At 49.3% G+C, this 14,806-nt stretch overlaps 1 long non-coding RNA gene across 1 annotated transcript; it reads right to left on the reverse strand.

Annotated features, from left to right (window-relative positions):
* Window positions 1-8,303: 8,303 nt before the first annotated feature.
* LOC125512796 lies at window positions 8,304-14,309 on the reverse strand. Its single transcript, XR_007285551.1, has 4 exons — window positions 13,637-14,309; window positions 13,464-13,558; window positions 9,159-11,505; window positions 8,304-8,623 (listed from the first exon to the last, which is right to left on the reverse strand). It is a non-coding gene; the product is annotated as an uncharacterized LOC125512796 (long non-coding RNA).
* Between the last annotated feature and the right edge of the window lie 497 nt (window positions 14,310-14,806).

The following is a 14,806-nucleotide window of genomic DNA, read 5'->3' on the forward strand; positions in this document are numbered from 1 at the left end:
GGCCACGCCCGAGTTTTGCATGCAGAATAAGACAACAGGAGAATATGGGATCACCTTCGTCTGCGACAACCACCACCCCATCGTCCTCCGAGGTGAAGGCCCTGACCAACACGTTGACATGATCCTCTACCCAACGCGCCAAGTCACCCCGAACGGCAATGGGCACAGGAGCAATGGCGGCATCAAAGTCGAAGTTGGGGTCAGCGTTCAGGAGGTGGCTGAAGACATGGGAGAAAGCGCGCTGAAGCAGGCCATGACCCCTCTCCTCCACAAGCTGCCGAGCTCTGGCAGATTGAGCCTCCAGGCGCGTCACCACCTCCGTGAAGAAGGTCAGGTGGCTGGCGTAGTCACTCGAGTGAGGGGTCGGGGCATTCTCGTCGCAGATATAGCCCAGGGCGATGTTGGTCTTGTTTCGAAGGTCTTGATGCATAGGGCCATGCACGCGCTCCAGCGTTCGGCGTTGGAGCACTTCTTCTTTGTTTTGCCGAGCGACGGCCTCGACATCGTCAATTCGCCTCCGGAGGGAAAGCAGCTCGGCACGGGCGGAGGCCAGGTCTGCCTGCACCGTAACCAGGGCGGCGGTTGTGGCCTCAGCACGCCTCTCGGCCTTGTCCAACCTGGGCCTGAGGGCGGCGGCCCTGCCCGCACCCTCCTATCCGGCGAGATCCAGCCTCAAGCTGTACCTGCCCTCCAGATCGGCGCGAACCACGGCTACCTGACGATTGATCTCTTCTTCGACTCCAGCCTCGCGGGCCCCGACGGCATCTTCAGCTTGAGCGACTTGATGCTCCCTCGTCTCCAGCCGCTCGAGCTCGAGGCTGCGCTCCACGGCCTCCAAGGCCAGCGCCTCCTCACGCCGTCGGATCTCCTCTTCCTCCGCAGGCGTCCCCCTCATCGACGCAAGGGCGGCCCCATGCGCCTTGACTTGCTGCTCAAGGGATGCGCTCCAGGCCTGGAGCTCCCACACGCGCTCCTCCATAGCCTCACGGCGGTGATCGGCCTCGCGAGCTTCCTCCAAAGCTCACGAGCGGGCCTCATTGGCAATCTTGAGGGACGCCACGGCCTTCGCGTTCTCGAGGTCGCGATGATAACGGCCAAGGTTGATGGCCACTCGCAGCTTGCACCGCTCCTCCACCAACCGAAGACCTTCGGCCTCAAGACGCGAGTCAATGCCAGCAAGCTCTTCACCAAGGCGGTTCATCACGCCCATCGCCTCCAGGAAGAGCTCGTGGCGGACCACGCTGCGCCGGTGCTCGAGCTCGAATGCTCGCCCCATCTCATCCTCCGCCTTGGGGGCTGTGGGTGGAGCATAAACTGGCACGCCATCTCCTGGTTGGGGGCTGGCGCGGCCCCAGGCGTCGGCTGACCCTCGGACCAAACAAGGCCCGCTGCTTGAAGGAGGCTCCATCATCGAGGCTAGCCATCCACCAACCGTGACCAAGGGAGGAGCCCTTGGCACTCCCGCTGCGCTCCAAGCAAGGCCGCGTAGGAAGGACAGCGAAGGCACAAGCTCGGGGCGCCTTGACGACAGACCAGCTCCCGAGGCTGACCCCACGCCACGGGCAGTGTCCGAGCCTGAAGCACTGGAGCTTGGTGAGTACAATGGGACGAGAGAGAGCTGCTTCTCTGGAGATTTTGCGGCCTTAGCAGAAGGGGACCTGAGGGAGCAATCGTCAGTAAAGGAAGGCGGCACATAGAAGATCACCAAGGAGAGGTACTTACTCGTCGATGGCGATGTACTTCCGTCAGTTCAACGTTCTGAAGATGTTGCTGCCGCTGGGGGATCCCTTCCTCTTGCGGAGCTCCTCGAAGTCCACGCAAAGGCGACCGAAGCGCTGGACGTGACGGTCGGAGCGCGGCGGAGCCAACGAAGAACCAAGAGGAATGGCTTCAGGGGAGCCCGGCTGCGGCGAACAGCCCGACTCTCTCTCACTGTGACCTCCCGAGGCCCCTGAAGCCTCGGCCTTGGGAGCCGCATGCCGCACCTCATCAGTGACTGGTGCCTCAGGAGAGGCGTCGCAAGCTCCTGAGGACGATGCCCCTGGATCACTGCTCGGCACGTGCTCCTCAGCACCTGAGCAGCCGGCCCCCGTCGCAGCTCGCTCCCCTGCACCATCACCTGGGGCGAGCTCGTCACTGGCGGCGAAGAATGGGACCACGATGATGGGATTCTCGCGGGGTCACTCCAAGCCAATTGGGAGCAGCCCCCACTCATCAAAGGAAGACATGGTCTCGACGAAGGTAACCTTGTTCTCGCTGCAGTACAACATGCAGCTCTTCCTGGGCATCTCATCCGGCAGAGGGACACCGGATAGCACCGTGAGCACAATTTGCCGCGCAGCAAGAGGAAGCCCCTCCTCCTGAAACCTCATGTTGTCCCGACTACTGAGCAAGTCCCACATCGGGCGAGAATGACGCTGAAGCGGGGCAACTCGACGCTTGACGAACTCCCTCACCACCATGGCGCAGTCATACCAAGGTCCTTCAACCACCGCAGCCTGGCCCAGACAGGGGCAAGGCAGGGGCTCGTGAGCCTCTGGTGACCCCAGCCGGAGTTTGGAATGGCAGGACCCACCGGAGCTTGGAGCAGAGGGTTGAGCACACCGGCATCAACAAACACCCAATGCGTGCGGAATTCGGTCGCGGATGAAGGAAGCTCGAAGTCGATCCCCATGCCTACCGTCGCCGCCACGGCCTGAAAGCCCACACACCCTGAGCTCTGCCGGGCACCGATGAGATGTAGCGAGAAGAAGTGGCGGAGGAGCGCCACGGAGGGGGTGATGCCCACCATGGCCTCACACACGAAGGCAAAGACGGCAAGAAGGGTCACAGATTGAGGGTCGAGATGGAGCATATGGATCTGATAGTGCTCGAGCACCGCGTTGAAGAAGGCCGAGAAGGAAGGAAGCAGGCCAGCCTAGAGGGAGTCAATACTGGAGCGAGACGCAGGCCAGGCTGGCGTCTCTCCCCACTCGTTGAAGCTGGAGGCGAGCATGGGGCGCACCTTGCCCATGGCCTCGTCGTTGAGCACCCGAGGCCGGCTGAGCGCCTGCTCGAAGGATGGAGGTGCAGTTGGCAAGGACAGAGGTTTCTTCCCCTTGTCGGCTTGTTTCGGCGCCATGGCGGTAAAGCGGGCGGAACACTGGTTGGACTGGGAAGGCGGAGCAGGGCGTCAAGGGAGCAGGAAGATTGGAAGATTGGAAAGCCAGGCGCAGAGGGGGAGGAATAACTGTGCAAGAAGCGGGGCCGTATAGCCAGGCGGATTCAAAGGCAGCGTGGGGAAGCGGAGACGCCCACGTCCAATCAACCGCCATGCGTCAATCGAGGTCGCAGGCTTTTGGGGCCCGTGGCGCTTCGAGCTTGACCCTTGGCTTCGCCGCGAAGCCAAGCCCGTGCGCACCTTGGGCCCAAGGGCTACTGTCGGTGTCCTGGGAACGGGGGTCTCCAGACTTGCCTGCCTGCGGCCCGCGGCGTGGCTGAGCCAGCAAGCCATATGGCCCATCTTCACCAACGAAGCGCCCAAGACCCTCGCGAAGCGGACGATGCAAGACCTCCTCTGGAGTGGCCTAGATAGGCAGGCTCACGAGGAGCAGAGATATCAAGGCGAGGCGAACCTCACGAGGCTCTCGTGACATGAGACGTGACGATCGACACCAGGCGGGCGCTAGCGCGCACAGCGTCCTTGTTTCCTCTTTGGTGCAAAGGGGGGCAAGCGCAGCCGCGGAGTACCGAGGCATCCGGCATAGGTTGCCATTTCGATGCAACAAGACCAGGACCAAGGACTGCAAGACGGAGGTCATCGTGGAGCCCAGAACAGCGTCGCCACCAGAACTTTGTGCAGGCGAAGACTACTTTTGTCAGGATAGTTTGTACTAGCTGTCCCCCTTCAAATTAGCCCGCCATTGCTGGCTCCCTTCCCGCTTGATATTTGGGAAGAGGACTAGGGCCTCTATAAATAGGACTAGCCACCACAGCAGAGGGGGCAGAGTGAGAGAAAGGAGGATCTCATCTTATCTCGAGAGAGACCACCTCACACACAAGCTCACCGAGCACAAGAACGCCTTAACCTCAGGAGGCCGTTCTGCCCTTGTATTGTTCATCATTAGCCCAAGAGGCAATCCACCACCACCACACTGGAGTAGGGTATTACACCACAATGGTGGCCCGAACCAGTATAAACCCTGTGTCCATCTGTGTTGTGAGTTCGCTGAGTTCATCCGCGAGATCCTAGCAAGCTAGAGCGTAGATCGGTTGAAGGGATAGACTTCGCGCACACCCTAGTTCGAACCTTAAGGGTTTGTCGGGACCCCATACCCCGACAGGTTGTTAGGCAAATGTAAAACCAAGGTTGGGCCTTGCTGGAGGAGTTTTATTCAAAGCGAACTGTCAAGGGGTTCCCATAACACCCAACCGCGTAAGGGACGCAAAATCAAGGAACATAACACCGGCATGATGGAAAACCAGGCATAAGGCCGAGCCTTCCACCCTTTACCAAGTATATAGATGCATTAAAGTAAACAAGATATAATAATGATATCCCAACAATATCCATGTTCCAACATGGAACAAACTTCATCTTCACCTGCAACCAGCAACGCTATAAGAGGGGCTGAGCAAAGCGGTAACATAGCCAAAAAACGGTTTGCTAGGAAAGGTGGGTTAGAGGCTTGACATGGCAATATGGGAGGCATGATATAGCAAGTGGTAGGTATCGCGGCATAGCAATAGAGCGAGCAACTAGCAAGCAAAGATAGAAGTGATTTCGAGGGTATGGTCATCTTGCCTGAAATCCCGCAAGGAAGAAGAACGAGTCCATGAAGAAGACAAACGGACGTAGTCGAACGAATCCTCACAACTCCGGAACAAAACCGAAGCTAACGAGAGAAGCAACCCAAAAAGAAGCAAACAACATAGTAAACAACCATCACATAAGCATGGCATGATGCACAACCAAGTATGACGCATGTCTGGTTTAATGAGGTATGGCATGGCAAAATGCACAAACAATCCTACAAATTAAGTGGAGCTCAATATGCAACTCCGTTGCATATTGATGAAACACCACGTGACTTATTTAGTTCTCTCTCGTTTAGGTACCCAACAATATTAAATGTTGATTAACATGGCAAGAGGTGAAGCATATCAAAACTACCTATCTAGGCAAGTTTAAATGAGGCCGGTACAACAAACAACAAGTCCGAAAACTCCTCATGTGCATATTTTAGGTTTGGTACTGTTCTGTTCTAAGTCATATTTTAAAGTTGTTAAACATGCAAAGCAAGGTCGCCATGATAATCTATGCATTTTTCTACCCCATTTACATATAAAGTTTGTTAGGTTTGGAGCTACGGTTATTTAGTTATGAATTAAATCATTTTAACATGGCAATTAAGAAAATAAATGCAAACAGCAGTTTAAACATTTTAAACATGGTTTAAAGTTGGATATTATGAAACTAGACACAATTTTAAGCATTTTTCATATATATAAAGTTTTTACATAAGATGCACGGTTTGTGACTTACGATATGCATGAACTAGAGGGGCTATTCTGCAAAACTAACATTCTCTAGACAAATAGGGAAAACCTGCAGAGCTCAAAAAAAACTTAACGGGCCAAATGTGAACAGCGGTTTGGGGTGCTGGGTTGAGAGTTCTCACCATGGGCCTCAGCCCAGTCGATGGAGACGTAGGCCGGAAAGGGGGTGCTGGGCCTTGCGCGGTGTTGGGCCTCACAGGCCGGTCCAGCGATGCAGGGGTTTGAGGCGCTCGTCCTCCTCGTGTCTGGCTCAAGCGCAGGACCAGGAGACAGGGACGGCGGCGCCCGAAGTCAACGACAGGGCAGCGGCGACTTCGGCAGGTGAGGGCGGCGGGGAGGACCGAAGAGGAACGGATCTGGGCGGCGGCTCACCGGATCTGGCACGGGGACGGCTGGAACGAGCATCGGCGATGACGAGGACCTCGAGGCCGGTGAGCTCCTGCGAAGAAGAGGGAGGGAACTCGGGTGAGAGAGAGGAGGGGAAGGAAGGCGGGCGGCCTGGGCGAGCTCACTAAGGCGGCGATGGTCGCCGGTGGTGGTAGGTTCGGCGAAGACGACGACCGGCGACGAGGTTGGAGCGGCGCTGGAGGAGGTTGTGCGGTTCGGGAACTCGGGGAGGAACCAAGGGAGCGGCGGTCGAGCGCTCGAGCCCTGATGGGCTCGGGCGGGCCCTACACGGGCCTGAGCGGGCCGCGGTGGAAGGGGGCGCTGGAGGGGTGACGTGGCCTCATCTGGTTGGGCGGGGCGGCGGCGCTGCCCACTGGGGTGGCGCCACGTGGCGACGGTGAGGTGGCGGCGCTGTAGAAGGCCAAGTGGCGGCGGCGGAGCGGATCTGACGGCGACAAGTGGCGGGTGGAGGCTGGGGCTGCGCGGAAAATGAGGAGGAGGGTGGAAGAAGGCTAAAATGGACTAGGGGGTGTCCATATATAGCAGAAGGAGCTAGGGTTGGGGGTTTTGCTCCGTTTCGGAGCCGTTCGATCTCGATTGGACGATCCGGAGCGGAGGGGGTTAGATAGGTGGGCTAGTGGGCTGTGCTAGAGAGAGATGGGCTGAGAAGAGAGGAGAGAGAGAGGTCCGGTAGCAGCTTCCGGAGACCGAAAACGTCCGACGTTAGACCGGCTATGTTGCCGCTATAGATATCCGTTGGGGCATCAAACGAACTCCGAATGTGATGAAAATTGGCACGCGACCTACTAACAACATAACAACACCGCATGCCAACTTTCAACCCATTCCGAGAACATTTTCCAGCCACTTATAAAATACTATTTCGGACGTGCCGCGTGCGCGTGCGAGTGTGGTTGGGCTTAGTACGAACAACGGAAGGAACTGGGAGACCCGGGACGGATGCAAGTTTTAAAAACATGCAGATGCAATGCGGATGATGACGTGGAAGAGATGCAACACGCAAACGAAAGACAAGGCAACAACATCGAATAACTGGAAGACACCTGACGCATCGGTCTCGGGGCGTTACAATTAAACACATAGCTACTAGTACAAACCCTTAGCCCCGAGGCTGGACTACTCCCTCCTCATCATGGTAGCCGCCAGGATGATGAAGATGGCCTCCGGTGATGATTTCCCCCTCCGGCAGAGTGTTAGAATAGGGTTCTGATATATATATATATATATATATATATATATATATATATATATATATGGGCTATTCTGTTACGCGTAACAGAATATTATTCTGTTACCCTACTTGAACTGATGGTTTCATGCGATCGTACTGATGATTTTCATCCCGTCGAACTGATCGTCTTTCCGTCGGAATGGGGCGTGTAATATATCGCTGGAAAGCTCTTGACATCTACATTACAAATATATTGAATTTTTTTGCAAAATCATTATGGTTTAAGAGAAGTTTTGAAAAAAACGTTTTTTTCAAAACCAAAAACACGAATCGTATTTTGGACTTAATTTTCAAACGGTTTGTCGGAATTGAGCAAATAAGATGGCGTTAGAAAGCTGGTGAAAATCCGCATCTTCCATATATCTATTGTTTTTTCTAATTCTATATGATTTAAAAGTAATTTGGAAAACGATGAAATTCTGAGCGAAATGTATTTTCGCGATTTTTTGGAAACGGTTTGTCCGATTGATGCAAACAATACAGCGTTGGAAATCTTTGTAAAATGCACAACTTTTTCATATTGAAATGTTTTTCTAATTCCTTACGATTTAAAAACAAATTCGAATATGGTCAAATTTGATTTCGAACGCGATTTTTTTAAAAGTTTGTCGAAATGAGGCAAATAATATACGGCTGGGAAGATATCGAAAATACAAAACTTAGTCATGTTGAACGTTTTCTTAAATTTGCAACCGTTAAAGAGTAATTTGGATTACGATGAGACCCATCGTGTTGTTTTTCCATCAAAAAAAACAGAATACTTGTACTGATCTACGTGTGCGTTTGTACTGATGTATTCTTCGGAGAGTAATTTTTAAAGGTTCCGGAAAGAAGAGTACTTGAACTGATGTTTGCATGGGTTTGTATTAAGCGTGTTTTCACTAACTAGACTTTTATTTTTTGCTCATACGTTTTCAACGGTTTATTGTATCGTCGTCCCTATACTTGCATGGTTTCATTTTTGTTTGTACGGATCAGTTGTAGAACTTGGACGTCAATGTCACAAAATTACACTTTGAACGAATCACCTTCTCCCATTTGGACTGACCACAAAAGTTGCATCAGGAAACTCACAAAAACAAGGACGAATCACCTTCTTCCATCCGGACTGACCACAAAAGTTGCATCAGGAAACAAAAACAAGGACAATTACAACGAGATCGACGAGAATGTATGAACCATACCATTTTTAGCTCAATAACTTATTAAACAAGATGTTTTTGAAGTTTCCCACATGAACACAATAATAATTATCAAAAAAATAAAGTGCTTCCGCACATGGGTACAAAAAAACTTCCAGCACACTTGGTCCTGCTCCTTGTCTTCGGTATCAGTTCAACAGGTAGCGTGCTTTAGTGCTTCCACATGAGGATTGCATTAACCAAGAAATCACTTATTTCACAAAACTAAACTCTTGAACTTGCTACACGGCAGTCTTTGAACCTCCTACAGGAACAGAATATATATCATACAACATATATATATTTGCAAACTTGGAGCTTGTACTCAATAAGAATCTCTTGTTTCTTGGGCACATATCAACAGAAAACGCTCAATAGAATTGCTTGATGTACTATATTTTACAGAACAAATTGTACTGAACTTAACTAAAATTAGAAATTGTACTGAACTAAAATAAGAAACTTAAACTGAGTGTGTCACTAAAATAAGAAGTAGAACATGTAGGTCTGAGAAGGCATGGATGTGAACTTTATTTGTGCAATGAAACCAAACACTCAGAGTCTCGCTTTTTTATTCTGACATTTAGAAATTGATTTGCAAATGACAACATGTGGACTCAGCTCATGAACATATCATCCTTGCTGCTGGTTTATCAATAACACTTTTTTCTGGATGAAACCATGCAATCCCATCATCAATTGTAAAAAGAAAACTCCTTTATTTTTCATTTTCCCATGCAATAACACAAGAAAAAAAATCAACAAACCACAATGGTAAGACCAAAGCTACATGACAATACCTTTTCTTGAGCTAGCTACTACATGTACTGACTCCACCACTGTAGCGTCCCTGTATCCTCCTTGCGCGGGCAACCACTAGGGATCAAGTGCTGCTGCCGCTCGACACATTGAACCACCTGTAGGAATCAAAGTGAACGGAAGGGATTCGAACACATCAATGGACACATGTACTACAGAGCAATGTGAATCTGTACTGTCCATGACAACAAACTAACAAAAATACAATTTATGAAGGAAAACAGTTCTTTGAAATTGGGTTGAGCTTAAATTGTTAGATTTTTTGAACTCCTGCAGTACTTATACTTGGACTTGCACGACACATTTTTGAAAGCATCTGATGTTCAGAATATGCTATATGAAAAGAGGAAGGGGTAACACAATAAGAGACATAGGCGAAAGCGAGAAAATCATGATCTATTTAGCTAGGATATTTATGATACTAGGCAGTGACATACATATCAAACCATTCCCACCAAGAAGTAGTAGCAGGGTTCAGCTATCAGTGAGGAGATGCAAAAGAAATGCAACTATACATTGAAAATTCCAATAAAAGCATTGAAAAAACCCTACTGTTGGCCGTTTGCAATGCAACTTAGAGGATTGAAATACACAAGCATCATGGGAGAACTAAATCAAATAAAGTACCTTTCTTCCTGCAGCTATCTACTTTGCATTATATGTTGCACGAACTCCACATTGAACAGCTCGTTACCATTGCTAGTTTGAACTGAAGTAAATTTAGTACTCCCTCCTTCCCAAATTGTTAGGCGTATTAGCTTTTGCATGCAATCCCAACATGTAAGGCACATGCAAACAAATCCTTCTCTCGAGCAGTTAAAATATCCTGACGATCGCTAAATTCCTAGAAATTAAGGAGTACTAGTAGGTAATGAAGGGATCGTGCAGTTAAAAGACGTGGTCAAGGAGATCGTGCATGCCTCCCTTTCCTTTTTTTGAGGTCGTGCATGCCTCCGTCTCTCGTACCTGTACGTTAGCTCGAGTAACAAACGATGTGCGCTAATTTTCGTGCTGAAATCTAAAGCGCCTAACAATATGGGAAGGAGGGAGTAACATTTTGAACTAAAGTAATTTTATTAATTGAACTGAACTAAAAAAATAATTTACTAATCGAAATGCTAGTTTTTTTCCTGTGTGCACTGAAGAACTACTGCAGGTCATACATCAAATATACTAGAGAAAACCGGACATGTGTGGCGGTGCCAGTGCAGCACGGTGTCCTCGCTGAAGAAGCATCATGAATTGCTAGAGAAAACTGTATGTGATTTTTTTATGAACTGAAAAAGAGCTCTTGTTTGTTAGAGAATTGAAGAAATAAATATTGGGACCCGCTGTAATGCATATATCCACAAATTCAGACACCAAAACTAAAGAAAATAATAGAAAAGAAATTAGATAATGTTAAATTTGAAACGTCTCAGTTTTTAGCATCACTTCTAAACTTTTTTTTCACTCCTATCTAATCTTCAAGAAATTCTCTAGTGGACCTATAATTATTGTAAAAAATAATCAACAGGAATGATCTCCACCCGTCACCAATTTACTCAAACTATCCACACTCATATGAGCTTTCCATTCAAGATTTCCCGTCCTATCTTCTTCTAAACAAATTGAGAACTCTAACCACATTTTTTTGGAAGCTATACTGAAATGCTAGCACATGTACTACTTTACAGCAACTATCTTTCGAAGAAAACATAATTAAAAGTTGCAAGCATTTGAATAGGAGGAAGTCCAACTCAGCTGCAAGCATAAGGTCAACCAGAGCATCAGAATAAGTACACTCAGCTTCAAACAAATTTGAGAGATTGAGGGACTACAGGGGTTGTTATCTCCAAAGAACATTTGGTGAATAGAGAAATGGATTTATGAGATTGACATTGTCCTGTTTAGACTATCTACCCAAACAGGGATAGGAGTTTGACTACGCCGGACATTATTCTGCGCTACATAGTGTGTAGACATGCTGCCAATGTCTCACACATGGTTTGCTAGAACAAGTTGAAATAAATATCTTTTTCATTTTGAACTTTGAAAGAAGCTACAACTTTGGCAAATGTATGCAGAACTTTAAATTTCCGACCACATGCCTTATGTTCTTGTTTGTTGCCGGGCATGCCGCTCCTACTCCTGTGGACTGACTGCGCCGACGAAGTCGAGCTGAAGGAGCGGGGATCACGAGCGGCGGCTGGGTGCGCCGGGATTTTGCCGATGTAGGGGGATCCCATCTACTACCAAGTCATTCCCGAGGAGCTTGTAGAGGCGGGGCAGTTGGTCGCAGGCCAGTCGGTGTAAGTTTGAACTATCAGGTGTGCCGGGATTTGGCCGCTGTAGAGAAACAAGAAGTCAGAACAAACAGGAGCTATATAATGACGTGCTTCATGGGCAGTCCAAAAGCAGCAGCCACACAAGTTCAGTAGCCGCTCAACACGCGCACCTAATCGATGGGAATTTACACACTGTTTGGAATTTATACAAACTTTTAAAACATGAACTCTGTGGTCCAAAACTTGGTGTTTGAACCAAAATGCATGTTTTAACTAAGTTGCACGATAGCTCAAATTTGAAATCAAATCATTCAGAAATTGCACCAAATATATCACATTTTTGCAAAGATGAAATGTATCTAGTGTTGCTAGCAAGTTGATTAATAGAACGACTCTATGTATCTCTCTTATTTCTGTCCATGATGGTATGGTAAGTGATAACAATATACAATGGACAATACACACATGTACTACACAAGACTCTACGTCTGTACTGCCAAGAACAATAAATTAACCAAAAGAAAACTAATTTATGAAGGAAACAATTCTTGAACTTTGGTTAGAGCTATGTTCGTTGAGATTTTTGAACTCTTGCAGTAGTTATACCTAAACTTGCGCTACACACTTCTTATTCAGTTGAGGGCGTCTGATATTTTTGCAACACCAATAACATTCTAACCCTTTTAGCAAGTTGTAACAGAGTCAAAAGGCGTGTATGAGAACTTGTTCCGACAATCTGAATCTATAAATAGTAAAGTGTATACACTTCTTTTAACCAAGAAAGTAATAACTAGTTTCTGCTAATCTGGAGACAGTAAGGTTTGGTTTTTAAAGTAAGTTGCTACAGCCAGTAGGGACTCAGTACACTCAGTAACAATTTTATCTGGAACGCAAAATGACACCAAGATTCTGCAAAAATAAATCATACAAAATAACCCAAATAATCAAGAACTTCCTGTATGTTAGTTTTTGAACTTCCTTGAACAAAACTGTTCGCTTTTTTCTGTTGCATACGCTACTTACATACAAACAGAAATAAATTTGTAGACCAAAGGACTCAGCAAATTGAACCATTAATTTTCCAACCAGAGAACTGCAGGAGTTAGCAAAGTGAACTATTTCCTCACTTATTTTCCAACCAAAAATCACATATTTTTAAACGAAACCAAACTTTTTCAATGAACTTCTATAGGTGTATCTATTCGAACTTACCAACTTTCCAAACAAGTACTTAGCTTGCTTATCTTCTTTCCTTCATGATGGAATTAGAAGTGCACAACATAGAAGCATTAACACACGGATCAACTAGGGCAAACAACATAACACAAAACTAAACAGAAATTAAACCAAACAATAGGGCACAGTTTTACTCTCTAGTATACTAACCACTTCAGAATATTCAGTACAATGGTAATAGTAATTTGCTCATCCATTTGGTAATTTCTTAAGGTTATGAAATTAGATTTTTAGAGGTTTCATGAGAAATCAAATATGTTCATTCCGTACATGTGAATGAATTGTCCCTGCTTTGGTCTGCTTATTGCTAACCATCAGCAAACATTCTAGAGGGACTACAAAATGATTAAAGAGTACTATATAAATTTCTTTATCTGGCAAATTATGATATAGATCTTAAACCTTTTTAGAAGATGCTATTTGTGTGCAACTTTTCTGTGAGTCCATTTGATCCAGATAAAATCACATCAGATTGGGGGGAAAGTTAGATCATGCTGGCATATGCACAACTGAGCTAAGTTGATATATGCATCTATAATGTAATTATTTAGCTTGCCATTTCATCAAACAGGTGCTAGGCACCTTGACTTCTCACCTTTCATGATGTTTCGAGATGAACAAGTGCAATTTTTTATGGAACCAAACTTCTGAACATTTTCCAAGACACTCTTTGAACGTGTGGCGGCGTGCATCAGTGCCGGCAAAGCTCGTACGTGAAGGAGCATGGCAGGAGGAGCTCGGACGGATAAGGGAGGAATAGTTGGACTGATGTGAGCCCCATACCTGGATGAGGACCGGAGGAAGTAGTCCGTGTGGTCGGCGGGGGCTGTCTGTAGAACTGAGCATTTTTTCGTGCAGTTCATCCAACCTCCCTCGTGCTGCAGCATAGAGAGAAACAAATTAGTGAGAGAAAAGAGATGTATGTACTGCTGCTGTTCTTTTTGTTGAACCGTAACTGAATGTCGTAACGAAGAGAAACCGGGATGCAGAGGACCGGGGGGGGGGGGGGGGGGGGCGCGGGGGGGGGGGGGGGGGGGGGGGCGCTATCCCGTGGCGCGCAGCTGCTCGCCGGAGGGAGCATCGGACGCGCTAGTAGAGTTGCTGGTGGGGGAGGGCAGATGGGACGGGGGGGCGCTAGAGCTAGCCCAGCGGCGGAGGTGTTTTTGCCATGGCCGCGGGAGGCGGCGACCTCCATGACCTCGACGCCGTCCGTGGGGATCCGCGGACAGGGTAGCAGTGGGGGTGCATCAGGGGCCATGGCTGCGCACGAGGTAAGGCGCACCGGCGGCGATGGCGTGCCACGATGACCGGGGGCGGTGGCGCGCTTGGCCGGAGGAGGGGGGCAGGGGCAGCAGCGCGCTTGGCCGGAGGAGGAAGGAGGACCGGGGGCGGCGGCGCGCTTGGCCGGAGGAGGAAGGAGGACCGGGGGCGGCGGCGAGCTTGGCCGGAGGAGGAAGGAGGACCGGGGGCGGCGGCGAGCTTGGCCGGAGGAGGAAGGAGGCGGCGGCGCGCTGGTGGGAGCACGCTTGGGCGGCGGCATGATGCAGGGGTGGATTGGGGTCCTGGTGAAAGACGATGGGGGTGTGGGGCTTTTTTCCATTTTGTTTTCTGGTCGGGAATGATTGCTTCGGTCAGTTTACAAGATTCACGCGATCTATATATAGCGCGAGGGTAACAGAATAATATTTTGTCACTGGTAACAGAATAGTCCAGTCCTATATATAGGATGTTTCTGAACTTCCAACTCCACGTTGCCCTGCCTCTCCCCACTCTCCCCGATTCCCAGCCGCCGCCATCCCCGCCCTCGCGCGCCTCCCCCTTACCGGCGAGCCTCCCCATGGCTGGGTCCAGACCGGCCCCCACGTCTGCATCCCCCACACCCCGCCGACGAGCCGGCACCACGGACCACGCGATGCGGCGTGGCACCTCCGCCTCCTCCCGGTGAGCCTCTCCCGCCACCACTCTGACTCCTTCCGACGGGGCTCCGCCGCCGCCATGCCTGGATCCGGCCTTCTGCCACCAGAAGGGCCACACCATCACTTCCAGTATCCCCTCTTCCTCCATGTTGCTGCTTCCCTTCCGGGCCTGCACCGGTGACCTCATCGGGCCGACGGCAGGGGTCGCGA

This window comes from Triticum urartu, chromosome 6 (genome assembly GCF_003073215.2).
Source record: "Triticum urartu cultivar G1812 chromosome 6, Tu2.1, whole genome shotgun sequence".
Classification (NCBI taxonomy): domain Eukaryota; kingdom Viridiplantae; phylum Streptophyta; class Magnoliopsida; order Poales; family Poaceae; genus Triticum; species Triticum urartu.